We start from the raw sequence: 27,410 nt of genomic DNA on the forward strand, positions 1-27,410 counted from the left end.
GATAGCAAATTTCTTTTTATCATTGAATAATATTCCATTGTATGAATGTAATACAGTTTTGTTATCTATTCACCTATTGAAGAACATCTTGGTTGCTTTCAATTTATGACTAAAGCTGCTATAAACATTTGTGTGCAAGTTTTTGTGTGGATTAAGTTTTCAACTCATTTGTGTAAATACCTAGGAGCATGATTGCTGGATTGTATGGCAAAACTATGTTTAGCTTTGTTAAGAAACTGGCAAAGTATCTTCAGAAGTGGCTGTACCATTTTGCATTCCAGCCAGCAATGAATGAGAGTTCCCGTTGCTCCATATCCTTGTCAGCACTTGGCATTGTAGTGTTTGGATTTTAGCCATTCTAACAGAATTTAGAGAATCAATGAAACACGGGTATCTCATTATTGTTTTAATTTACAATTCCCTAATAACATGTAATGTTGAACATCTTTTCACATGCTCATTTTGGATATCATATATATAACTTCTTTGAAATGTCTATTCAGATCTTTTGCTCACTTTTTAATTGGGTTGTTGAGTTTCAAAAGTTCTCTCTGTATTCTGTATAACAGTCCTTTATTAGATATGTGTTTTGCAGATATTTCCTCCAAGTCTGTGGCTTGTCTTTTCATTCTCTTGTCTAATAAATTTTTGGCATAAAGTCATTCATTATATTTTCTAATTTCTTATCTCTCTGCTGTATTTTGTTATGTTCCCCCTTCTAATCCTAGTACTATTTATTTGTTGTTATTTCTCTTCTATCGGATCAATCTCACAGAACTTTTTTCATTAGTGTTTTCAAAGATCTAACCTTAGTTTTGTTGGCCATATGAATAACATCTTTTTCTATTTTATTAATTTATTCTCTGATTTTTGTTATCCTCTTCCTTCTAGTATTTTGGATATATTCTTTTGTTTTTTCTAATGTATTAGCTGACCACTTATGTAATTGATTTTTAGTCTTTCTTATTTTCTAGTGTAAAAAGCATATAAGGTTATCAATTTACATGTATCCTATAAATTTTCATATATGTATAGTATTTATTATTACTTCTCAAATCTAATATTATAAATTTCCATTGGGATTTCTTTTCTGAGCTTTAAATTACTAAGATTTTTTAAAAAAAATTCTCCAGGGGCTTCCCTGGTGGCGCAGTGGTTGAGAGTCCACCTGCCGATGCAGGGGACACGGGTTCATGCCCGTGTCCGGGAAGATCCCACATGCCGCAGAGTGGCTGGGCCCATGAGCCATGGCCGCTGAGCCTGCGCGTCCGGAGCCTGTGCTCTGCAGTGGGAGAGGTCACAACAGTGAGAGGCCCGCGTACCGCAAAAAAAAAATAATAATAATAAAAAAATTCTCCAAATATATGGAGTTTTAAAAACAATCATTTTATTATTGATTTCTAACTTAATTGTAATGTGGTCAGAAAATGAGATCTGTGTGATAGCATTTTTTTTTCAGTATGTAGAAAGTTGTTCAATGGCCTAAATTAAAATTAATTTTCTTAAATCTTTGTTTTTAAAGTATGTGTGTGCCCAAAATACTGGGTGCAGAGTTTATATGTGTTCCTTAGTAAATGTTAATTAATAGTGTTGGAGACAATCCTGCAATCACTGGTGAGTCTTGGATGTCTTTTCATATTTAAGAGTGCTATAGGCTGAATGTTTTGTGTCCCTTCAAAATTCATATGTTGAAAACTAACTCCCAACATAATGGTATCAGGAGGCAGAGGCCTTTGAGAAGTGATTAGGTCATGAGGGTGGGAGTGGGATTAGTGCCTTATAAAAGAGGCCCAAGAGGACTTCCCAGTGATTAAGACTGCATCCTTCCAATGCAGGGGATGCAGGTTCAATCCCTGGTTGGGGAACTCAGATCCCACATGGTGTGTGGTGTGGCAAAAAAAAAAAAAGAAAGCCCAAGAGACCTCCCTACCCTTGGTTAAGTGAGGACACAGTGAAAAGACAGCTGTCTGTAAACCAGGAAGTAGGCACTCACCAGACAATAAATCTGTCAGCATGTAGATCATGGACTGTGAGAAATAAATTTCTGTTGTTTATAAGCTACCCAGTCAGTGGTATTTTGTTATTACAGTCCAAAGGGACTAAGACAGAGTGAAGTACTAAAAAGTTGACTGGAAATTATTTATGCATAGATGGGGCTTGTTGACTGGGCCTTAAATGTAGGGTGATTGCTTATGGATGTAGACAGTTTATTATGGGATCCCTCAAATGATATATCTTTCCATTCTAATCTAATTTCTATCCTCTAAAATTATACTGATACTTGTTTGACTGCTATTATCGCCTCTCCTGTTCTTTTTCTTCTTTGGGCTTATAAACTTTTTTTCACTCCTTTATTTTCATTAAAAAAAAAAACCCAAACCCCCCCCCAAAAGACCCATCACTTTTTATTGATGTATGTATGCATTCAGAAAACCAACATAAATATGTAAACCTGAACACACATGTAAACCAGCACTCAGATTAAGAAACAGAACATTATTAGCACTTCAAGAACCTCCCCATGTTCTCTTCCAGAGTCACTACCCCACTAAGAGTAATCACTACATTTGTTACCCAACCAAAGTTGGGTCCGCTCACCTGCGCATAGTAAAGCCAATCGGCTGACACTGGATTGTAGTGTAGGAAAGTGCAGCATTTATTGCAAGACACCAAGCAAGGGTCCAGGCAGCTAGGGCTCAAAAGATCTGAACTTCCCGATGGCTTTCAGGGAAAGGTTTTTAAAGACAGCATGTGGGAAAGGGGTTGTGGGTGTGAGTGATCAGCTCGTGGCCATTCTTCAGATGGGTTGGTGATGCGGTACTAATACTACTACTGTCTCGTGAAGTTATGAATATTAAATGAGACAAAATATGTAAAACGTTTTGCAAAGTTCCTAGCACACTGTGATCACAGTCATCAAATGGCAGCTATTATTATCCCTTATATTGTTTATGCACGTCTCATTTCTCCTATTTTACACATTCTATGACAAAGCAACAGCACATAGCACACATTAGCTGCCTCACAAATAACAGTTGCTGATAAAGACTGGGTGAATGAAAGTTTTAAAATATAAATGGAAGGTATTGTGGTTATTATAAAAGATGGCATAAATTATTATAATGGCTGTAGTATAAAATGCGCTGCTAATGAGGAATACATTATTTAAACAAGTGTCTCTTCTATTTACCTTCATCATTTAACAGTTAAGAGTACCTATGCAGTGGAGAAACACTACTGGAGCTAATTAGTAAGGACAGTTAGATGTCCCAGATTGCATTTGTAAGGGTTCCAGAGGCTTCTTTCTTTAAAACCAAAACAAACAAAAATATCACCCGGAAACAAAAACAAAAACACCACTTATCTGAAAAGATGTTAAGGCTTTCCAATTTTAACAAATCTTTTGTTCAGCAGTGGAGAAACTCGGGAGGCACCACCTGCCCCCAGCTGCTTCCGTACAAGATGGCGTCGTCCATTTGTACACCCCGACTGGGGTTGTCCCTTCAGCCAGTCACAGGACCGGAAGTGGTTTCGGTCCTAGTGGATCCGGGTGGATGCGCGAGGGTGGCCACAGAGGTTCCAGTTCTTCAACGTTAGGCGCCGCAGGTGTTCTGTTGGGGTCCAGGGCCGCAGGTAAGCGAGGATCAGGGGCGGGGGAGGCTTTTCTCCAGACTTGTGCGAGTGGCGGAGGGGGTTTCCAGCGCGGATTGCGGAGAGGGCTCAGGAAGCTGGCGATGTCTCCGTGTGCGGGGGCGACTGCTTGCGGGGACCTCGTTTTCCCCAAGCGACTTGGCCCTGCCCCTCTCCCCGCCCCGCTTGCCCGTGGCGGGGGCGGTTAAGCACCCAGGTGCACTCCGAGGGCTCTCACCTCGGTCCACGGCCTCCCATGCCCTTCCCTGGCCGCCTCCTCGGACCCCCTTTTGCTCTCTATAGGAGTACATACCAAACCTTCGTGGCTTCTTTTTTTTTTAAATTTAATTTATTTTTTATACAGCAGGTTCTTATGTTATCCGTTTTATACATATTAGTGCATATATGTCAATCCCAATCTCCCAATTCATCCCACCACCACCCCACAACCACCCGCCCCTCGCCTTCGTGGCTTCTTGACCCAATTAGCTAAAACGGAAGCACCGCTCGCAGCATCTGGCAACTCCTTGGGCGCTGCGTGTTGCCCGCGTGCACAGTTACAGTTTGGTCCCCTCCATTCGTCCCCCGCCCCCATTGTTACCACCTCTTTCCTCCCAGACCACACCCGCTGCTCCGGGCCTTGCTGGGAGCCACCTCTTTCCCTTTTCGCATCCCTGGAATAGATCAGAACCAGAACGTTAATGATTATTTATTACAAAATTGATACCTGCTCGTTTAAATATAAACGAAACCCAAACCTTTATAAACTTTTAGTATATTAATGGACGCAAACTCCCTTAGATACCCATTCCTTGAAAACACTATACCGTATTTTTTTAGTTTCATTGCAAGGGTAGAAGGAACAGCACTGAAAGGTTTTGTTAATATCAAAGTTACGAGGTACGAGAGAAAAGAGGTTTAAGAGGGGGAAGGAATTATAAATTTTGGTCAAGTTGAGTTTGTTTTAAAAAATGTATTCTTCTGTATTTATTTTGGTTGTAGTCCATGCATACAATCATATCAAAAATTTAAACAAAATAGATCCTCTTTGACCTATCTCTTTACATCTCCATCTTTTCTTTAATCTCTTGACCCCAGGTAAAAACTGTTATCAGTTTGGGGTGTTTTTTCTATTTCTTTGTCTTTACATTTATTGATATGTGTTTGTACATATAAGTATGTAAGGTTTTGTGTTAAACTTTTACAAATGTGGCATAGTGTACCTCTTCAACAACTAGACTTTTTATGCTTAAAAATGGGTCTTGGAACTTTTTCTTTGTCAATACGTAGACATTTAGCATATTCGTTCTACCTGCTCTGTAAATTCCAGAGTGTGTTAAGATCCCATTGTATGTGAGATACCATAGGTTGCTTACAGTTTTTCACCATTAGGCACGGTGTCGCAGAGAATATCCTTCCACCTGCATCTGTGTGCTTGTGTGAGCATTTGTCAAGGATAGAAACCTGCAGGTGGAATTAGTGGGTAGGAAGGTGTGGACGTTTAATGCCAAACTGCCCAACAGTGTATAATCATACCTATTTCCCCAGCTCTTTTAAACATTTGATGATATCAATCTTTTTTACTTTTGCCAATCTGATGGGTGGAAAATGACTCTAACTTGGTGTTTTAATTTGTATTTCTCTAGTCATTGGCGAGATTGAGCATCTTTTCATGATTGTTGGCTGTTTGTATTACCTCTTTTGAGAAATGTCTCATTTCTATTGGGTTGTCTTTTATATATGGTAGTGTTTTATATACTCAGGATATTAATCTTTTTATCATTCATATATGTTTGAAATATTTATTCCCAACATACTGCATTTTAAAGTTGTTACTTATCTTTTAACCATATGGCATCTTTGTAGAACAAAAGTTGTACATTTTATGTTTAAATGTATCAGTCTTTTACTATGTATATTGTGTATTTTGTGGCTTTCATTCCTTATCCCAGTGGTTCTCAAATGGGAGCTATTTTGCTTTCTAGGAGCAACTTGGCAATGTCACGAGACATTTTTTGGTTGTCATCTAGTGGGTAGAAGCCAGGGATGATGTTAAACATCCTACAATGCACAGAAAAGCCCCTACAACAAAGAATTTTTCTGGCCTAAAATGTCAGTAGTGCTGAGGTTGAAAAACCCTGTTCTACCTTGAGGCAGAGTTTTCTCTTATGAGTATGTTTTCTCCTGTAAGTTGTTATATGGTAGAGTTTTTCTCTAATTCCTGTGTGTGTGTGTGTGTGTGTGTGTGTGAGAGAGAGAGAGAGAGAGAGAGAGAGAGAGAGAGAGAGAGAGAGAGAAAATGGTATGTGCATTACTCTTTCCAAACAATGTCACTCTGAATATCAGTCCATTCTTGACCCACTAATCTAAAATGCCGCATTTATCATGTACTAATTTCTCACCCACATAGTGTCTGTTTCTGGACTCTGTTCTGTTCTATGTCCTAATTTTCTATTTTGCTGGACCAATACCATAACATTCTATATCAAATATATATTATACTTTGATATCTAGTAGTGTAAATAGTCCTCATAATTATTTTTATTGTTATTTTATTGGACGTCATACTTTATCAGCTCACATACTCATTATTTAATCAGTGTTTTGGTGGTAGTCTTACAATTTATTTTCCAGATTAATTTAATTTAATTAAGTTATTTATTTTATTTTATTTTATTTTTTTGCGGTGCGTGGGTCTCTCACTGTTGTGGCCTCTCCCGTTGCGAAGCACAGGCTCCGGACGCGCAGGCTCAGCGGCCATGGCTCATGGGCCTAGCCGCTCCGCCGCATGTGGGATCTTCCTGGACCGGGGCACGAACCCGTGTCCCCTGCGTCAGCAGGTGGACTCTCAACAACTGCGCCACCAGGGAAGCCCCCAGATTAATTTTAGAATCAGCTTGTCAAGTAGTTTTTTTGTTTTGTTTTTTATTGTTTTGTTTTGGCTGCATTGGGTCTTCATTGCTGTGTGCGGGCTTTCTCTAGTTGTGGCGAGCAGGGGCTACTCTTCGTTGTGGTGCACGGGCTTCTCATTGCAGTGGCTTCTTTTGCAGAGCACAGGCTCTAGGCACGGGGACTTCAGTAGTTATGGCACGCAGGCTCGGTAGTTGTGGCACACGGGCTCAGTAGTTGTGACTCGCGGATTCTAGAGTGCAGGCTCAGTAGTTGTGGCGCATGGGCTTAGTTGCTCCGTGGCACATGGGATCTTCCTGGACCAGGGATCAAACCCGTGTCTCCTGCACTGGCAGGTGGATTCTTAACCACTGCACCACCAGGGAAGTCCTCAAGTAGTTTTTTTTAAAGTGGCTTTATTGAGATGTAATTCACATAATTTGTTGTTTAAAGTGTACAATTCAGTGATTTTTAGTATATTCACAATTATGCAGCCATCACTACAACCTAATTTTAGAACATTTTTATCATCCCCCGAAGAATCCCATACCTATTAGCAGTCACTCCCCTTCCCATTCCCCAACACCCTAGCCCTAGAGAGCCACTAATCTTTCTGCCTTTATAGATCTAAATATTTTGTATAAATGGAATCATACAATTTGTGGTATTTTGTGATTGGCTTCTTTCACTTAGCATAATGTTTTCAAGGTTCACCCATGGTGTAGCATGTGTCAGTACTCATTCCTTTATATTGGTGAGTAAAATTGTATCATATGGTGTATTTGTTTCCTAGGGATACGGTACTGAAGTAACGCAAACTGGGTGGCTTAAAATAACAAATGTATTCTCTCACAGCCCTGGAGGCTATAAAGTCCAAAATCAAGGGGTCAGCAGGACTGTGCTCTCTCTGAGGGCTCTAGGGGAGGATCCTTTCTTGCCTCTTTCTAGCTTCTGGGGGTTGCCAGCAATCCTTGGCATTCTTTGGCATTCCTTGGCTGCAACTGTGTAACTACAACTTCTGCCTCTGTTTTCTTCACATGGCCTTCATCCCAGAGTGTCTGTCTTCACATTGTAATTCTCTCTGTGCAAGTCTGTCTCTGCGTCTCTTCTCCCCTTCACGTAGGACACCAGTTATATTGAATTAAGGGCTCACTCTACTCCAGCAGGACCTCATTTTAACTTAATTAGGTATGCAAAGGCCTTTTCCAAATAAAGTCACATTTGTAGGTAATGGGGGTGAGGACTTTAACATATCTTCTGGGGGAACACAATTCAACCCATAACATTATGGATATGCTACATTTTATTTATCCATTCATGAGCTGATGGACATTTGGTTTGTTTCCATTTTTTGGCTCTTAGGAATAATGGTGCTATGAACTATTGGGTGGACATGTGTTTTCATTCCTCTTGGATTTATACTTAGGAGTGGAATTGCTAGGTCATATGGCAACTCTATGTTTAATCATTTGAGAAACTCCCAGCTTATTTTCCAAAGCAGCTGTACTATTTTCTGTCAACATCAGCAATGTATGAGAGTTCTAATTTCTCCATATTATTGCCAGCACTTATTAGCTGTCTTTTTAATTAGAGCCATCCTCATGGGTATGAAGTAGTATCTCATTGTGGTTTTGATTTGCATTTCCCTAATACCTAATGATGTTGAACATCTTTTCATGTGCTTATTGGCCATTTGTATATCTTCTTTGAAGAAATGTCTATTCAGATTCTTGCCTGTTTTAAAATGGTTTGTCTTTTTATTATTGAGTTATGAGTTTTTAAATTTTTATTTTATTAAAAAAAATTGGGGGGGCCGTGTTGGATCTTCTTTGCTGCCCACGGGCTTTCTCTAGTTGCAGTGAGCAAGGGCTACTCTCTGTTGTGGTGCGTGGGCTTCTCATTGCGGTGGCTTCTCTTGTTACAGAGCACGGGCTCTAGGCATGTGGGCTTCAGTAGTTGCAGCATGCAGCTCAGTAGTTGCAGCACGTGGGCTCAGTAGTAGCGGCATGTGGACTCTAGAGCGCAGGCTCGGTAGTTGTGGCGCATGCGCTTAGTTGTCCCACGGCATGTGGGATCTTTCCGAACCAGGGATTCTCGTGTCCCTGAATTAGCAGACAGATTCTTAACCATTGCGTCAACAGAGAAGTCCCATAAGAGTTTTTTATATAGTCCAGATACATGCCCTTACGAGATCTATGACTAGCAAATATTTTCTCCTATCCCATGGGTTTTTCACTTTTTTGATGGTCAATTCATTTTTTTGTTTCTTTGTTTTTTTGTTTTTATTTCCATTACTCTAGGAGGGGGATCAAAAAAGATCTTGCTGTGATTTATGTCAAAGAGTATTCTTCCTATGTTTTCCTCTAAGAGGTTGATAGTGTCCCATCTTACATTTAGGTCTGTAATCCATTTTGAGTTTATTTTTGTGTATGGTGTTAGGGAGTGTTCTAATTTCATTGTTTTACATGTAGCTGTCCAGTTTTCCCAGCACCACTTATTGAAGAGACTGTCTTTTCTCCAGTGTGTATCCTTGCTTCCTTTGTCATAGATTCGTTGACCATAGGTGCATAGGTTTTTCTCTGGGCTTTCTATCCTGTTCCATTGATCTATATTTCTGTTTTTGCGCCAGTACCATATTGTCTTGATTACTGTAGCTTTGTAGTATAGTCTGAAGTCAGGGAGTCTGATTCCTCCAGCTCCGTTTTTTTCCCTCAAGACTGCTTTGGTTATTTGGGGTGTTTTGTTTCCTCATACAAATTTTAAGATTTTTTGTTCTAGTTCTGTAAAAAATGCCATTGGTAATTTGATAAGGATTGCATTGAATCTGTAGATTGCTTTGGGTACTATAGTCATTTTCACAATATTGATTCTTCCAATCCAAGAACATGGTATATCTCTCCATGTGTTTGTATCATCTTTAATTTCTTTCATCAGTGTCTTATAGTTTTCTGCATACAGGTCTTTTGTCTCCCTAGGTAGATTTATTCCTAGGTATTTTATTCTTTTTGTTGCAATGGTAAATGGGAGTGTTTCCTTAATTTCTCTTTCAGATTTTTGATCATTAGTGTATAGGAATGCAAGAGATTTCTGTGCATTAATTTTGTATCCTGCAACTTTACCAGATTCATTGATTACCTCTAGTACTTTTCTGGTGGCATCTTTAGGATTCTCTGTGTATAGTATCATGTCATCTGCCAACAGTGACAGGTTTACTTCTTCTTTTCCAATTTGTATTCCTTTTATTTCCTTTTCTTCTCTGATTGCTGTGCCTAGGACTTCCAAAACTATGTTGAATAATAGTGGTGAGAGTGGACATCCTTGTCTTGTTCCTGATCTTAGAGGAAATGCTTTCAGTTTTTCACCATTAAGAATTATGTTTGCTGTGGGTTTGTCGTATATGGCCTTTGTTATGTTGAGGTAGGTTCCTTCTATGCCCACTTTCTGGAGAGTTTTTATCATAAATTGTGTTGAATTTTGTCAAAAGCTTTTTCTGCATCTATTGAGTTAATCATATGGTTTTTCTTCTTCAATTTGTTAATATGGTGTATCACATGGATTGATTTGTGTATATTGAAGAATCCTTGCATCCCTGGGATAAATCCCACTTGATCATGGTGTATGATCCTTTTAATGTGTTGTTGGATTCTGTTTGCTAGTATTTTCTTGAGGATTTTTGCATCTGTATTCATGAGTGGTATTGGTCTCTGATTGTCTTTTTCTGTAGGAGCTTTGTCTGGTTTTGGTATCAGGGTGATGGTGGCCTCATAGAATGAGTTTGGGAGTGTTCCTTCCTCTGCAATTTTTTGGAATAGTTTGAGAAGGATTGGTGTTAGCTCTTCTCTAAATGTTTGATAGAATTCACCTGTGAAGGCATCTGGTCCTGGACTTTTGTTTGTTGGCAGATTTTAAATCACAGTTTCAATTTCATTACTTGTGATTGGTCTGTTCAGATTTTGTATTCCTTCCTGGTTCAGTCTTGGAAGGTTATACCTTTCTAAGAATTTGTCCATTTCTTCCAGGTTGTCCATTTTATTGGCATAGAGTTGCTTGTAGTAGTCTCTTAGGATGCTTTGTGTTTCTGCGGTGTCTGTTGTAACTTCTCCTTTTTCATTTCTAATTTTCTTGATTAGAGTCCTCTCCCTCTTTTCCTTGATGGTTGTGGCTAATGGTTTATCAATTTCGTTTATCTTCTCGGAGAACCAGCTTTTAGTTTTATTGATCTTTGCCATTGTTTTCTTGATTTCTATTTCATTTATTTCTGCTCTGATCTTTATGATTTCTTTCCTTCTGCTAACTTTGGGTTTTGTTTGTTCTTCTTTCTCTAGTTCCTTTAGGTGTAAGGTTTGATTGTTTATTTGAGATTTTTCTTGTTTCTTGAGGTAGGCTTGTATTGCTATAAACTTCTCTCTTAGAACTGCTTTTGCTGCATCCCATAGGTTGTGGATCATCGTGTTTTTGTTGTCATTGGTCTCTAGGTATTTTTTGATTTCCTCTTTGATTTCTTCAGTGATCTCTTGGTTATTTAGTAATGTATTGTTTAGCCTCCATGTGTTTGTGTTTTTTACGTTCTTTTCCCCTGTATTTGATTTCTAATCTCATAGCGTTGTGGTCAGAAAAGATGCTTGATATGATTTCATTTTGTTAAATTTACTGAGGCTTGATCTGTGACCCAAGATGTGATCTATCCTGGAGAATGTTCTGTGCGCACTTGAGAAGAAAGTGTAATCTGCTGTTTTTGGATGGAATGTGCTATAACTGTCAATTAAATCTATCTAATCTATTGTATCATTTAAAGCTTGTGTTTCCTTATTAATTTTCTGTTTGGATGATCTGTCCATTGGTGTAAGTGAGGTGTTAAAGTCCCCCACTATTATTGTGTTACTGTCAATTTCCTCTTTTATAGCTGTTAGCAGTTGCCTTATGTATTGAGGTGCTCGTATGTTGGGTGCATATAGATTTATAATTGTTATATCTTCTTCTTGGATTGGTCCCTTGATCATTATGTAGTGTCCTTCCTTGTCTCTTGTAACAAGGAAGTCTTTATTTTAAAGTCTGTTTTACCTGATATGAGTATTGCTACTCCAGCCTTCTTTTGATTTCCATTTGCATGGAATATCTTTTTCCATCTCCTCACTTTCAGTCTGTATGTGTTCCTAGGTCTGAAGTGGGTCTCTCGTGGACAGCATATAGATGGGTGTTGTTTTTGTATCCATTCAGCGAGCCTGTGTCTTTTGGTTGGAGCATTTAATCCATTCACGTTTAAGGTAATTATCGATATTATGTTCCTATTACCGTTTTCTTAATTGTTATGGGTTGGCTTTTGTAGGTCTTTTTCTTCTCTTGTGTTTCCCACTTAGAGAAGTTCCTTTAGCATTTGTTGTAGAGCTGGTTTGGTGGTGCTGGATTCTCTTAGTTTTTGCTTGTCTGTGAAACTTTTGATTTCTCTGTCGTATCTGAATGAGATCCTTGCTGGGTAGAGTAATCTTGGTTGTAGGTTCTTTCCTTTCATCACTTTAAATATGTCATGCCACTGCCTTCTGGCTTGTAGAGTTTCTGCTGAGAAATCAGCTGTTAACCTTATGGGAGTTCCCTTGTATGTTATTTGTCATTTTTCCCTTGCTGCTTTCAATAATTTTTCTTTGTGTTTAATTTTTGTCAGTTTGATTAGTATGTGTCTCAGCATGTTTCTCCTTGGGTTTATCCTGCCTGGGCCTCTCTGCACTTCCTGGACTTGGTGGCTATTTCCTTTCCCAAGTTAGGGAACTTTTTTTTTTTTTTTTTTTTTTTTTTTGCAGTACGTGGGCCTCTCACTGTTGTGGCCTCTCCCGTTGCGGAGCACAGGCTCCGGACTCACAGGCTCAGCGGACATGGCTCATAGGCCCAGCCGCTCCGCGGCATGTGGTCTCTTCCCGGACAGGGGCACAAACCCGTGTTCCCTGCATTGGCAGGCGGACTCTCAACCACTGTGCCACCAGGGAAGCCCCTAGGGAACTTTTTGACTATAATCTCTTCAAATATTTTCTCGGGTCCTTTCTCTCTCTCTTCTCCTTCTGGGACCCCTATAATGTGAATGTTGTTGCGTTTAATGTTGTCCCAGAGGTCTCTTAGGCTGTCTTCATTTCTTTTCATTCTTTTTTCTTTATTCTGTTCTGTGGCAGTGTATTCCCCCATTCTCTCTTCCAGGTCACTTATCCGTTCTTCTGCCTCAGTTATTCTGCTACTGATTCCTTCTAGTGTAGTTTTCATTTCAGTTATTGTATTGTTCATCTCTGTTTATTTGTTCTTTAATTCTTCTAGGTCTTTGTTAAACATTTCTTGCATCTTCTTGATATTTGCCTCCGTTCTTTTTCCGAGGTCCTGGATCATCTTCACTATCATTATTCTGAATTCTTTTTTTGGAGGGTTGCCTATCTCCACTTCATTTAGTTGTTTTTCTGGGGTTTTGTCTTGTTCCTTCATCTGGTACATAGCCCTCTGCCTTTTCATCTTGTCTGTCTTTCTGTGCATGTGGTTTTTGTTCCACAGGCTGCACGATTGTAGTTCTTGCTTCTGCTGTCTGTCAGTTCATTTTTTTAAACTTTAAAAAAAAATTAAGTTAGTATTTAATTTACTACATTATTTTGAGTATTTCTGTAAAACAATCTCTTGTTTATTAAAGAAAAATAGGGTAATTATAGTACCTTCTGTAGAGGGTTGTTGAAAAGATTAAATGAGTAATGTATATATGAGTATACATGAGTATGCATGTAAAGAGCCTGGCACATGATATGTGCTCTGTAAGTGACAGCTGCTATAATATATCTCTGCTCTTCAGGTCTTCTTCTATATCTTCAGTAAAGCTTTCTGTTTTTCTTCGTATTGATCTTGCACATTTCTTGTTGAGTTTACACCTAGGTTTGTTTGTGTGTACATGTGGTTGTTGTTTAAATACATGTGGCTTGTGGGACTTCCCTCGTTGGACAGTGGTTATGACTCTGTGCTCCCAACGCAGGGGGCCTGGATTCGATTCCTGGTCAGGGAACTAGATCCCACATGCATGCTGCAAATAAGGGTTTGTAACTAAGTAGTGCTTGAGCTGCAACTAAGGACCCTGCGTGCCGCAGGTAAGACCTGGAGCAACTAACTAACTAAATAAATAAATAAAACAAAAAACATGTGGCTTGTAGTTTTAAAACAGCTTATATTGCTATGGGATTTTCTTCATATTGTTATAATGGGTATGGAAAGCTATTGATTTTATATTCATCAAACTTTCAAAATTTTAAGTTGTAAAAGTTGTGACTTGTTTACTAATCCAGGTGATTCCAATGCCACCGTTCTGTTAGGAACTGTTCTTTTCCAGTCTGCCTTCTTCTGCCCTGATTTGGATCTTCTTTCCCTCTTGGCTGTGCTATTATGAGTTTTCTAACGGGTCTCCCTGCCTCTAGCCTTGCCCTCCTGCAGTCCAGCACCCACACTGCCACCATGCTGTTCTTTGAAATAGGAGCCTGAACTTGTCACTTCCCTTATAAGTCTGTTATTGGCTCTCCATTACCTATAAGGTGTTATCTTTCAGGGTAATAGAAGGCTCCTAACAACTTGACCTGTATCTACTCCTTCTAGCATCATCCCTCTGTGTTTCCTTACTTGCACATTGTGCTCTAGCACAGTGCTATCCAGTAGAAATATAATGTGAGCCCCATAAATAATTTAAAGCTTTCTAGTAGCCACATTAAAAGTATACAAAGAAACAGGTGAATTTAATTTTAACAGGTTTTATTTAACCTAGTATATCCAAAATATTATTTCAACATAAGATGTAAAAAATCGGGAATTCCCTGGCAGTCCAGTGGTTAGGACTCTGCGCATCCAGTGCAGGGGGCACAGGTTTGATCCCTGGTCAGGGAATTAAGATCCTGCAAGCCACGTGGCACGGCAAAAAAAAAAAAAAAAAGATATAAAAAATCAATATGGAATTAATAGAGATAGAAAGTATAACAGAGGTTACCAAGAGTTGGGGGAGGGAGGAATGAAAAGTTATTGTTTAATGAGTACAGAGTTTGTTTGGGATGATGAAGCAGTTCTAGAAATGGATAGTGGTGATGGTTGCACAACCTTGTGAATGCAGTTATGCCACTGAATGTTACACTTAAAAGTGATTAAAATGGTAAATTTTGTGTTATGTTATGTTTTACTACAATAAAAAAGTTCACCTTAAAATATCAATATAGAGATTATCAGTAAGATATTTTTTACTTTTTTAAAGAGTAATTCTTCAAAATTCGGTATTTTACACTTACAGTATGTGTTAAATTTGCTTGTACTCTTTCACCAGTACCACGATGCTTCATGCCTTTTGTATCCTTGCATGTGCTATTCCCTCTGCCTTGTGCACCTGGAGAATGTTTGCTCTTTTTTTTTTTTTTTGGCGGTACCCAGGCCTCTCACTGTTGTGGCCTCTCCCGTTGCGGAGCACAGGCTCCGGATGCGCAGGCTCAGCGGCCACGGCTCATGGGCCCAGCCGCTCTGCGGCATGTGGGATCTTCCCGGACCGGGGCACGAACCCGTGTCCCCTGCATCGGCAGGCGGACTCTCAACCACTGCGCCACCAGGGAAGCCCTGTTTGCTCATTTTTTAACACCAGTACCAGTCTCAGTGTTCATCCCTCTCAGCGAGTGTTTCTCTTAATAATCCCCTTACTCTTTCCTCTTTGCCATCCATCCCTGTACTCGTGTGTGCTTCTGTTGGTGTTTCCTCACCAAATTGCAGCTTGTTCAATACATGCATTTCTCCTTTTCTGAATCCTGCATTTTTGAAAGCGGCTTGTGCCATTTAACTCTTTTTACCCAAAGTCTAGCACAATGTCTGGTTTATTGAAAGTGCTATTTACATGTTTGCTGAATGAATCCCTTGGCTGGGAAAAAACCCACACAAAATCTCTCCATATAAAAATGAATTAGTAAGTTTTTTGAATGTTGCCAACAGTTCCCTCATATGGAGGTACCCCACTTGCTTCTTCAATTTCCCTGTGAGGTCTTTCTTTTTCTCAGGCCACACGTGATAAAGAATAAGTAGGAACCTGATAGCCTGGAAATTCTAGATCTGAGGGAGCCCTTTTCAATGGAAGCAAATCAATAATACTCTGTTTTTTCAACTTTTCTACTGTAACATAACCTCATTTTAGTGTTATTAAACATGGAGATAGTTTGAAGTACAAAACTAAATTTGAAAAATGAATTAATAAAAACATGTTAGATGCTGTTATTTTCTTTGAAAACAGAAATTCACTTTTCTATACAAAAACATGTTTAAGTTGGGAGGGAAGGCACAATCGAGATGAAAATTGGTCTCAACGGGTAAAATGTTTGGCTGAAACAGACAAGAGGAAATTGAGAAGAAAGAAATGTAAAATTTTGGATTTAAGTGCAAAGTATAAATTACAAGTATATAAAATGGGGAACTCAATATGGTTTCAGTGAATTTTAATTTACTGCAAACTCTATGAGGGTCGTCAGTGTGATTCTGCTATTCAAAAACCTATCATTTCATCCATCATTAATAAAATATAGGGTCCAGACCCTGGGAAGTAATAGTACCAATGTAGTCCACATCAATTAGAACATGTCTCAAGTTTTGAATACAGACCTGGGTGCCATATTTAAGAGATACCTTGACAAGCTTGGAGCCATTCAGAAAGATCTAGCCATAATGGCAAGTGGTCTATAAACTAGGTCACAGGAAGCTGATTGGGTTAAGTAGAATGTACTAAGGGGAGTCATAAGAGCTATCTTCACATATTTCACAAGCTCTAAGGAGGGAGTAAACACTTGTCATTTCAGAGGCCAGACTGAACATCAAAGAGAGCAGTTTCTATGTAGGGAACTTTCACAGAATGCAAGGACTTTTCAACGAAAACTGCCTCTGAAGGTAATGAACTCTGTTCCTGGACATATTCAGGTAGAGATAAGGTCATGATCTGTCAGGATTAACGCGGAAAGAAATCTTGAATTGTGTGGGAGCTGAATTTGGCTTCTAAATTTTAACTCTATGATTCTTTGTTTTCCTTTAATAGTTCTGTGGTTTATAGAACCTCAGTAGTAGTCATAGCTAACATTTATTGAACCCTAATGTGCTAGCCAATATGCTGAGTGTTTTGATCATCTTACTTAAGTCTCACAATAATCCTACATGGTAGGTACTATCCTTCCCATTTTACTGAGGAGCAAACTGAGGCTTAGAGAAGTTCAGTAATTTGCCCAAGTTTGTATAGCTAGCAATTGACAGAGGCTGGATTTGAACTCAGGATATTTGACTCTAAGTCTCATGTTGTTATCCTCTACTTGATGCTATGCTCTAAACATTTTAACATATTTGTTTAATTCATTAAAATGAGATTTATTTCAGGAATATAATCATATGTCTTAAATGTTAAGTGGGATATTTACTTTGCCTATCTCTAAAAAGCACCACGAGGGCTTCCCTGGTGGCGCAGTGGTTGGGAGTCCGCCTGCCGATGCAGGGGACACGGGTTCGTGCCCCGGTCCGGGAAGATCCCACATGCCGCAGAGCGGCCAGGCCCGTGAGCCATGGCCGCTGAGCCTGCGTGTCCAGAGCCTGTGCTCCGCAATGGGAGAGGCCACAACAGTGAGAGGCCTGCGTACAGCAAAAAAAAAAAAAAAAAAAAAAAAAAAAGCACCACGAAAAAAACTTATTTTTTTCTAATTATGAATATATACATACTTGTATAGAATTTGAAAAATCAAAACTATTTATAACCCTACTACCCTTAGGTAACCATTGTTATCGGTTTGATGTTGTTGTTTTATACAATTTTTTAAAAAAGAATGGCAGATCCTTTCAGTCACTGAAGATAGTGAAGCACTGAAAGTTTTGGATCCCCAAGCAAGTCCTTAGCAAGGTGTTTTAGTCCGTTTGGGCTGCTGTAATAGAATACCACAGACTGGGTGGTTTATAGACAGCAGTTCTCACAGTTCTGGAGGCTAGAAGTCTGAGATCAGATTGCCAGCATGGTTGAGTCCTGATGAGAGTTCTCTTCTGGGCTGCAGACTGCCAACAACATCTTATTGTATCCTTTTATGGCAGAGGTCAGAGAGAAGCAAGGTCTCTTGTGACTTTTTAAGGGCACTAATCCCATTCACGAGGGTGCCACCCTTTTGACCTCATCTGATCCTAATTACCTTCCAAAGGCCCCACTTTCTAATACCCAAAATTGGGGGTTGAGATTTCCACATGAATTTCAGAGGGACACAAACATTCAGTCTATAACACAAGATTTGATTTTTCTCACTCCTAACCCAGTATTGAACCATACTGCTTCTTTATAGTATAAAGGTTCAATAAGGGGAAAAAAATTTTGTTTCACATGAATAAATGGATTTTTGTAATTTTGATAATTGAATTAGAAATATTTATCATAGGACTTCCCTGGTGGTGCAGTGGTTAAGAATCTGCCTGCCAGTGCAGGGGATACGGGTTTGAGCCCTGGTCCGGGAAGATCTCACATGCCACGGAGCAACTAAGCCCATGTGCCACAACTATTGAGCCTGTGCTCTAGAGCCTGCGAGCCACAACTGTTGAGCCTGCAAGCCACAACTACTGAAGCCCACGTGCCTAGAGCCTGTGCTCCGCAACAAGAGAAGCCACTGCAAGGAGAAACCTGTGAACCACAATGAAGAGTAGCCCCCACTCACCACAACTAGAGAAGGCCCGCACGCAGCAACGAAGACCCAATGCAGCCAAAAATAAATAAATAAATAAATTCATTCATTTATTTAAAAAAGAAATATTTATCATAAAATGTTAACATATAATACCTTGAATTGAGTTTTATTCATTCAATAAATATTTATTGCTATCAGTTCTGTGCTACTTGCTGGAGATATTTATATATAAATGAAGACACCAGTTAAGGTCCCTATACATGCTAGAGATATTTATATATAAATGAAGAAGCAGTTAAGGTCCCTATTTTCATGAGGTTTACATTCTAGTGGGAAAGATAGACAATGAATGAACCAGCAGTCATTAATTCTTTAGTTGGGCCAACAGGAGAAAAATCAGAAATATCCCTGAATGTTGACAATTGCATACACTTGTGTAACCCAAGCCTCCATCAAGACATGAAACTTTACCACAGTTCCAGAAAGTTCCTTCATGCCTGAAATGCTCTTCCTTAGAATTTGTCATATCTGGCTTTTTTTGTCATTTGGTGTTCAGCTTAAATGTCTATTCCCTGTACCCACCTCTCCCAGAGGCAACTATTGTTCATATTTTTTTCTACTATAGATTAGTTTTAGCTGTTCTAGAACTTTATATAAATAGAATTATACAGTATCTCTTTTGTATCTGGCTTCTTTCACTCGGTCTAATGTTATTTGAGATTCATCCAGATTGCATGTATCAGTAATAAATTCCTTTTTATTGCTGGTTAGCATTCCATGTAGATATACCACTAGGGCTGTTTCCAGTTTGGGGCTGTTATGAATACAGCTGCAATGAATATTCTTATACAAGTCTTTTTATGGATATATTTAATTTCTCCAACTTGGGACTCAGAGAACTGTACCAAATCTGACCTCCTTCATCTTCCAAATCTTCATTATGTGGATATTGAGTTTCTCAATCCATCCTCTGTGTCTCTGTTCTTATATTTTCAACCTCTTTATCTCTGTGATGCGTTCTGGGTGACTTCCTCAGATTTATCCTCAATTCGGTAACTTTTTCTCTTTCTCTGTATGTCTGATCTGCTGTTTAACCTGTCTATTGAGTTTTTTAAAATTTTTAACAGATATTTTTCATATCTAGAAATTCTACTTTTTGTTGCCTCCTGTTCATGTTTGGGATTTTATTTTCCTGAGTTTCCCTGGTTGGTTACTTTGAAGTCTCTTTCAGATCTCAGCTATAGATATTTTTTGGCTGGCTCTGTGAGCTATTACTATTGATTTTAGGGTTTTGGGTTTTGTTTTGTTTTCATTCGTTTGTGAGCACTCTTCTAGGGAGTGATCATCTGTGGGAGTCCTGCATGTTTCCTGCATGATAAAACAGTTTTACTATTGCATGGTAAAACAGTCCTATGATCAGCTCTGCCTGGTTCCAACAGAACTGACCAATTCTAAGCATTTTAGTTTTAGTTTCTTGGCGGAGGGTTTCCTTTTTCAAGGATAATGTGAACTTGGGTCCTTTATCTGTCCAGAGTGCAGGTTTGAGGAGCTGTCCTTTCATGAGGGACTCTGTTCGTATTCTTTTTTTTTAATTGAATGAAAGATTCTTTATATTCTATAATACTTTACAGTTTTCAAAAGTTTCACACACATGATTTCATATAATCCCAAAATAACCCCCTTTTTTCCTCCTACCCCTATATTGCCCCTCCCCCTTCCCTCTCCCCACTGGTAACCACTAGTTTGTTCTCTGTGAGTCTGCTTCTTTCTGTTATATTCACTAGTTTGTTGTATTTTTTAGATTCCACATGTTGGTGATATTATACAGTATTTGTCTTTCTCTGTCTGACTTATTGCACTTTGTGTAATGCTGTCTAAGTTCATCCATGTTGCTGCAATGGTAAATTTTCATTCTTTTTTTATGGCTGAGTAGTATTCCTTTGTATATACTGTATCTTCTTTTTAAGAAAATTATTGAAGTATAGTTGATTTACAATGTTGTGTTAGTTTCAGGGGTACAGCAAAGTGATTCAAATATATACATCCTTTTTCAGATTCTTTTCCCTTATAGGTTATTACAAAATATTGTGTATATTTTGAGTACTGGGCTATACAGTAGGTCCTTGTTGGTTATCTATTTTATATATAGTAATGTGTATATGTTAATCCCAAACTCCTATTTTATCCCTCCCCCCCTTCCCCTTTGGTAATCATAAGTTTGTTTTCTATGTCTGTGGGTCTGTTTTTGTTTTGTAAATAAGTTCATTTGTGTCATTTTTTTTAGATATCACATTTAGGGGATATCATATGATATTTGTCTTTGTCTGACTTACTTCACTTAGTATGAATCTCTAGGTCCATCCATGTTGCTGCAAATGGCATTATTTCATTCTTTTTTATGGCTAAGTAATACTCCATTGTGTATATGTACCACATCTTCTTTATCCATTCATCTGTTGATGGACATTTAGGTTGCTTCCATGTCTTGGCTATTGTAAATAGTGCTGCAATGAACATTGGGGCGCATGTATCTTTTCAAATTAGTGTCTTTGTTTTTGTTTTTGGGGGGTATATACCAAGGAGTGGAATTGCTGGGTCATATGGTAGTTCTATTTTCAGTTTTTTGAGAAACCTCCATAATGTTTTCCACAGTGGCTGCACCAATTTACCTTCCCACCAACAGTGTACAAGGGTTCCCTTTTCTCCGCATCCTTGCCAACATTTGTTGTTTGTGGGTTTTTTTGATGATAGTCATTCTGACAGGTGTGAGAATGTGGTTTTGATTGGCACTTCCCTGATGATTAACGATGTTGAGCATCTTTCACGTGCCTGCTGGCCATCTGCATCTCCTCTTTGGAAAAATGGCTATTCAGTTCTTCTGCCCACTTTTTAATTGGGTTGTTTGTTTTGTTTTGTTTTTTGATGTTGAGTTGTATGAGCTGTTTATATATATTGGATATTAATCCCTTATTGGTCATATCATTTGCAAATATTTTCTCCCATTCAATAGATTGTCTTTTCATTTTGTCAGTGGTTTCCTTTGCTGTGCAAAAGCTTTTTGCTTTTGGCTGTGTTGGATCTTTGTTGCTGCGCACAAGCTTTCTCTAGTTGCGGCGAGCGGGGGCTACTCTTTGTTGTGGTGCACAGGCTTATCATCGCAGTGGCTTCTCTTGTTGAGGAGCATGGGCTCTATGTGCGCAGGGTTCAGTAATTGCAGCACACGGGCTCAGTAGTTGAGACACACAGGACCTAGAGCACGCGGGCTTCAGTAGTTGCGGCACGTGGGCTCTAGGGCACCTGGGCTTCAGTAGTTGTGGCGTGCGGGCTCAGTAGTTGTGGCGCACGGGCTTAGTTGCTCTGCAGCATGTGAGATCTTCCCGGACCGAACCCATGTCCCCTGCATTGGCAGGCAGATTCTTAACCACTGCACCAACAGGGAAGTCCCTTTTTTTTCTTTTTTAAAAAAATTTTAAAAAATATATTTTTAAACAATAATGTTTTCTTTTTTTTTCTGTGCAAAAGCTTTTACATTTAACTAAATCCTATTAGTTTATTTCTTCTTTTATTTGCTTTAGGAGATGGATCCAAAAAAATATTGCACTTTATGTCAAAGAGTGTTCTGCTTATGTTTTCTTCCAGGAGTTTTATAGTATCTAGTCTTACATTTAGGTCTTTAATCCATTTTGAGTTTATTTTTGTATGTGATATTAGAGAGTGTTCTAATTTCATTCTTTTACATGTAGCTGTCCAGTTTTCCCAGCACCACCTATTGAAGAGGCTGTCTTTTCTCCATTGTATATTCTTGCCTCCTTTGTCATAGATTATGTAATCAGAGGTGCATGGGTTTATCTCTGGACTTTCTTTCCTGTTCCATAGATTTATATTTCTGTTTTTTGTGCCAGTACCATACTGTTTTGATTACTCTAGCTTTGTAGTATAGCCTGAAGTTAGGGAGCCTGATTCCTCCAGCTCCATTTTTCTTTCTCAAGATTGCTTTGGCTAGTCAGGCAGGATCTTTTGTGTTTACAAATTGTAAAATTTTTTGTTCTAATTCTGTGAAGAAATACCATTGGTATTTTGGTAGGGATTGCATTCAATCTGTAGATTGCCTTGGGTAGTAAGGTCATTTTCACATTAATTCTTCCAATCCAAGAACACTATGTATCTTTCCATATGTTTGTATCATCTTCAATTTCTTTCATCAGCATCTTATAGTTTTCCAAGTACAAGTCTTTTACCTCCTTAGGTAGGTTTATTCCTAGGGAATTTATTCTTTTTGATGTGATGGTAAATGGGATTGTTTCCTTAATTTCTCTTTCTGATAGTTTGTTGTCATTGTATAGAAATGCATCAGTTTTCTTTATATTAATTTTGTATCCTGCAACTTTACCCAGTTGATGGGTTCTAGTAGTTTTCTGGTGGCATCTTTAGGATAGTATCATGTCATCTGCAAACAGTGACTGTTTTCTTCTTCCTTTCCAATCTGGATTCCTTTTATTTTTTTTTCTTCTCTGATTGCTGTGGCTAGGACTTCCAAAACTATGTTGAATAAAAGTGGTGAGAATGGGCGTCCTTGTCTTATTCCTGGTCTTAGAGGAAATGTTTTCAGCCTCCACCATTGAGTATGATGTTAGCTGTAGGTTTGTCATTTATGGCCTTTGTTATGTTGAGGCATGTTGCATCTATTTCTCTGTATGTTTTTAAAGAATGTATACTCTCAAAATGCTGGGTGCAGAATTCTTTTTTTTTTTTTTTTTGGCGGTACACGGGTCTGTCACTGTTGTGGCCTCTCCCATTGTGGCGCACAGGCTCTGGACGTGCAGGCTCAGCAGCCATGGCTCACGGGCCCAGCCGCTCCATGGCATGTGGGATCTTCCCGGACCGGGGCACGAACCCGTGTCCACTGCATCAGCAGGTGGACTCTCAACCACTGCGCCACCAGGGAAGCCCTGGGTTCAGAATTCTATACATGTTCCTTAGAAAATGCTAATTAATGATGTTGGAGACACGCCTGCAGTAACTGGTGATTCTTGGATGTCTTTTCATATTTAAGAGTGCTATAGGCTGAATGTTTTGTGTCCCCTCAAAATTCGTATGTTGAAAATTAACCCCAATTGGGGGGGCTTTGAGAAGTGATTAGATCATGAGGGTGGAGCCCTCATGAGTGGGATTAGTGCCACTCCCTTCTGGCCTGCAGAGTTTCTGTAGAAAATAAGCTGATAGCCTTGTATATTATTTGTTGCTTTTCCCTTGCTGCTTTTAATATTCTCTATCTTTAGTTTTTGTCATTTTGATTATAATGTGTCTTGGTGTGTTCCTCTTTGGGTTAATCCTGTATGGAACTCTGTGCTTCCTGGACTTATATGTCTGTTTCCTTTCCCAGGTTAGGAAAGTTTTCAGCTATTATGTCTTCAAATATTTTCTCAGGCTCTTTCTCTTTCTGTTATTCTTCTGGGACCCCTATAATGTGAATATTAGTGGGCTCGATGTTATCCCAGAAGTCTCTTAAACAGTTCTCATTTCTTTTCATTCTTTTTTTTTCTGTTCAGTGGCAGTGATTTCCACTACTTTGTCCTCCAGGTCACTGATCCATTCCTCTGTATCATTTAGCCTACTCTTTATTCCTTCTAGTGTATTTTTCATTTCAGTCGTTGTATTCTTCATCTCTGTTTGGTTGTTCTTTATAATTTCTAATTCTCAGTTAAAAACTTCTAACTTCTCACTTTGTGCATCCATTTTCCTCCTGAGTTCTTTGATCATCTTTGCAATCATTACTCTGAACTCTTTCTCAGGTGGATAGCCTATCTTCACTTCATAGTTCTTCTTCTGGGGTTTGTCTTGCTCCTTCATCTGGAACATGTTCCTCTGCTGCCTCATTTTGTCTAAGTTGCTATTTTTATTTTTATGTATGTGGTAGATTAGTTACATTTCTTGACCTTGAAGAAGTGTCCTTCTGTAGGAGATGTCCTATGTGTCCCAGCAGTGCGCTCCTGTCTCATCACCCAAGCTATATGCTCTAGGGGTTCCCCTTAAGAGGGCTGGGTGGGTCCTTCTGTTGTGGTGGGCTGACTGTGTGGGTGGTCTGGTAAGCCTGGTTGGTCCCCAGTCTGGTTGGTTGCCAGGTCCTGCCTTGTATGGATGCTGCTGGGTGCTGTTAAGAGGGCCTGGTAACAAGGTGACTGGCTTCAGAACCCTAGGGAGTCCTGGGGCTAGTGCTGGCTCCACTGGTGGGTAGAGTCAGGGTCCGGAGGACTCTGGGGTTGTTGCCTGCCCACTGGAGAGTGAAGCCAGGGCCTGAGGTTACTGTTGGACTACTGGCAGGCAGAGCCAGTTCCTGGAGTCTGGCTTCAGGGTCCAGGGATCCCAGAGCTTGTTTTAGATCATTGGTTGGGGGGGAGGTGGCGATTCCTGACACAGTTGGTATGGGGTTTGAGGTGTCCCGAAGCTTGCGTTGGCCTGCTAGTGCACAGGGCCAGGGCCCAGCTGGTCCCAGGGTAGGGTCTAGCCTGCTGTGGGCAGGCTAGGTCCACAGGCTGTGGGACTGTGGTTTTCTTGTGTCTGGTGTCTGTCCCCTGGTGGCTGAGGCTGGTCTAGAGGCTAGTGCAGGCTTCCTCGAGGGCAGGGCCAATGTCTGCCCACTGGTGGGTGGAGCTGGGTTTTGGCCCTCTGGTGGGCAAGGCCCTGTCTAGAGGAGTGTCTAGAGGAGGCTGTGGGCTCAGGAGGACTTTAGGAAGCCTGTCTGCTTATGGGTGGGGCTGTGTCCCCACTCAGTTAGTTGTTTGGCCTGTGGCATCCCAGCACTGGTGCCTACAGACTATTGGATGGGGCTAGGTCTTGGCTCTAATGGCTAGAGGGAGGAGCCCAAGATCACGCCCACCAGCACTGGCTTCCAAATGTGACTGAGCTGCCAAATGTAGCTGTTGTCAGCTGCAGCCGGCTCCCCACCTCGCCAAGGCTAGCAGGTAAGTTTGACTCAGACTCCTATCAAGTTACTGCTTTTGCCCTGAGTCCTGGTGCATGTAAGATCTTGTGTGTGCCCTTTAAGAATGAAGTTGTATTTCCCACAGTCCTTCCTGAAATTAAGCCCGGCTGGCCTTCAAAGCCAAATGATCTGGGGCCTAGTCTTCCTGGTGCAGAACCCCCAGGCTGGGGAGCCTAACGTGGGGCTCAGAACTCTCATTTCTGTGGGAGAACTTCTGCACTATAACTTTTTTTTTTTTGACCACGTGGCTTGTAGAATCTTAGTTCTGTGACCAGGGATCGAACCCACACCCTTAGCAGTGAAAGCACGGAGTCCTAACTACTGGACCACCAGGGAATTCCCACGTCTGCACTATAATTATTCTCCAGTTTGTGTGTTGCCCACCTGGGAGTATGGGACTTGATTATATCATGTCCCCTCCTGCTCATCTTGTGGTTCCTTCTTTGTGTCTTTAGTTGTAGACGATCTTTTCTGGGAGGTTTTGGTCTTTTTCATAGATGGTTGTTCTGCAAATAGTTGTGGTTTTGGTGTGCTTGTGAGAGGAAGTGAGCTCAGGGTCTTTCTACTTCACCACTTTGGCCGATCTTCAAGGGACTGTGTTCATATTCTCAGCCTCGGGCAGGTGTCTTGACTGGGCCATAGTAAGTGAACACTTACAGGTTCTTGTTCATGGACAAGGCAACACTCTCCTGCATCTCCACTGTGCCCTGGGCCTGTGGCCTAGACTTCTGTCCCTGGGCTGGTGATATTCTCCAGCACTGGGGCTGGTATGAGTTCTGGTCTCTGCCCAGCTTTATCTCCTACCCGCTGTGGGTTCCCTTCTTCCATTTCTGACACTTGATGATTTCCCTTTCTTCTTTTTAAGTTTAACTGTGTATTAAACTTTTATTATCTTTTTAAAAAATATTTGTTTATTTATTTATTTATTTGATTGTGTTTGGTCTTATTTGCATCATGTGGGCTCTTTAGTTATGGCAGGTGGGCTCCTTACTTGCAGCCTGCCGGCTCCTTAGTTGTGGCATGTGAACTCAGTTGCAGCAAGCAGGTGGAATCTAGTTCCCTGACCAGGGATCGAGCCTGGGCCCCCTGCATTGGGAGCATGGAGTCTTAACCACTGTGCCACCAGACAAGCCCCTTATTATCTTTTTAATGTTTTCTCCAACATTTGTATTGTTTAGAGTGAGAAAGGGAAGGGTTTTTATGTCTTCTCAGAGTATTTTAACTAGAAATCTCTCTATGCAAGTTCTTTAATCTCATTAAGTCTCAGTTTCCTCTTCAATAAAAGTGCTGGAGAAAGTACATATGAATACTTAAGCATAGTTTCTGCAAAAAAGTAAATATTTTAAAAACAGCATAGCCATTTTATTGTTTTCATTAGTACTGTAATAATTGTTGTGATTCCATTTTTCCTCTCCATTGCTGAATGTCTCTGTAGGCATAATTATAGCCCGGGGTTGTTGTAAATATTAAATTATTTTTAAAAATTTGTTGTTGATGCTTTTAAAAATTGATAAAAGTAGTACACATTGGGAGTTCCCTGGGAGTCTAGTGGTTAAGATCCCAGGCTTTCACCACTGTGACCCGGCTTCAATCCCTGGTCAGGGAACTAAGATCCCACATGCCCCACAGCATATCCAAAAAAAAAAAAAAAAATGGAATTCCCATTGAATGGGAAACCCTCAGCCATAGCGAAGTGTAGGCAGGGTCTAATAGGTCACTGTGTCTTTGGGCAGTATAGATTTTAGGTCAGAGCCTACAGATGGGTAACCCAGAGCCCAAAATGTTTTTATTTGGCTGGCACAATGTTTCAAAAACTCTAAATTTGTTGCTAACACTTAAAAATGGTGATATTTCACATAAAATTCAGATATTTAACTTTTCTTGAGTAATCAGGATAATCAGGATAATCTGACCACACTGGGCCTTCTTCACAAACAGGATCAACAGCTTGTGCTGAATGGTTGCTCTCCCATATTTTCTCTCCATTATTGAGGCCAAAGGCCACTTACCATTTATTGTTACACATTTACAGTTGTTTTTTAAAATAGTACAGAAATAGTTGTATATGCCTATTTTTCTGTCAAAAATAGGAAAACAAGAGATAGATGGAGAAAAACCACATTGTAAGCATTGATGAAAAAATTAATCAGTGGGTCTAAGAAAGAAATGGAAGATTTTATTTGAGCCAAATTTGAGGATTATAACCCAGGAAGAGCATCTCAGAAAGCTCTGAGACCTGTTCCACCCCT

At 39.9% G+C, this 27,410-nt stretch overlaps 1 protein-coding gene across 2 annotated transcripts in view; it reads left to right on the forward strand.

The window, feature by feature from the left end:
• EXD2 (exonuclease 3'-5' domain containing 2) overlaps positions 1-27,410 on the forward strand; it is a 92,894-nt gene that overhangs the window by 30,538 nt on the left and 34,946 nt on the right. Inside the window, exon 1 of one of the 2 annotated variants that reach the window (XM_081226899.1) lies at positions 3,545-3,633. The exons of the other annotated variant lie outside the window; for it this stretch is intronic. The gene's annotated coding sequence lies outside the window, so the exon portion shown is untranslated. Of the gene's footprint in view, positions 1-3,544; positions 3,634-27,410 lie in introns of those variants that run through there. 2 annotated transcript variants of the gene reach the window in all.

This window comes from Mesoplodon bidens (assembly GCF_964165515.1).
Source record: "Mesoplodon bidens genome assembly, chromosome: 3".
Lineage (NCBI taxonomy): Eukaryota > Metazoa > Chordata > Mammalia > Artiodactyla > Ziphiidae > Mesoplodon > Mesoplodon bidens.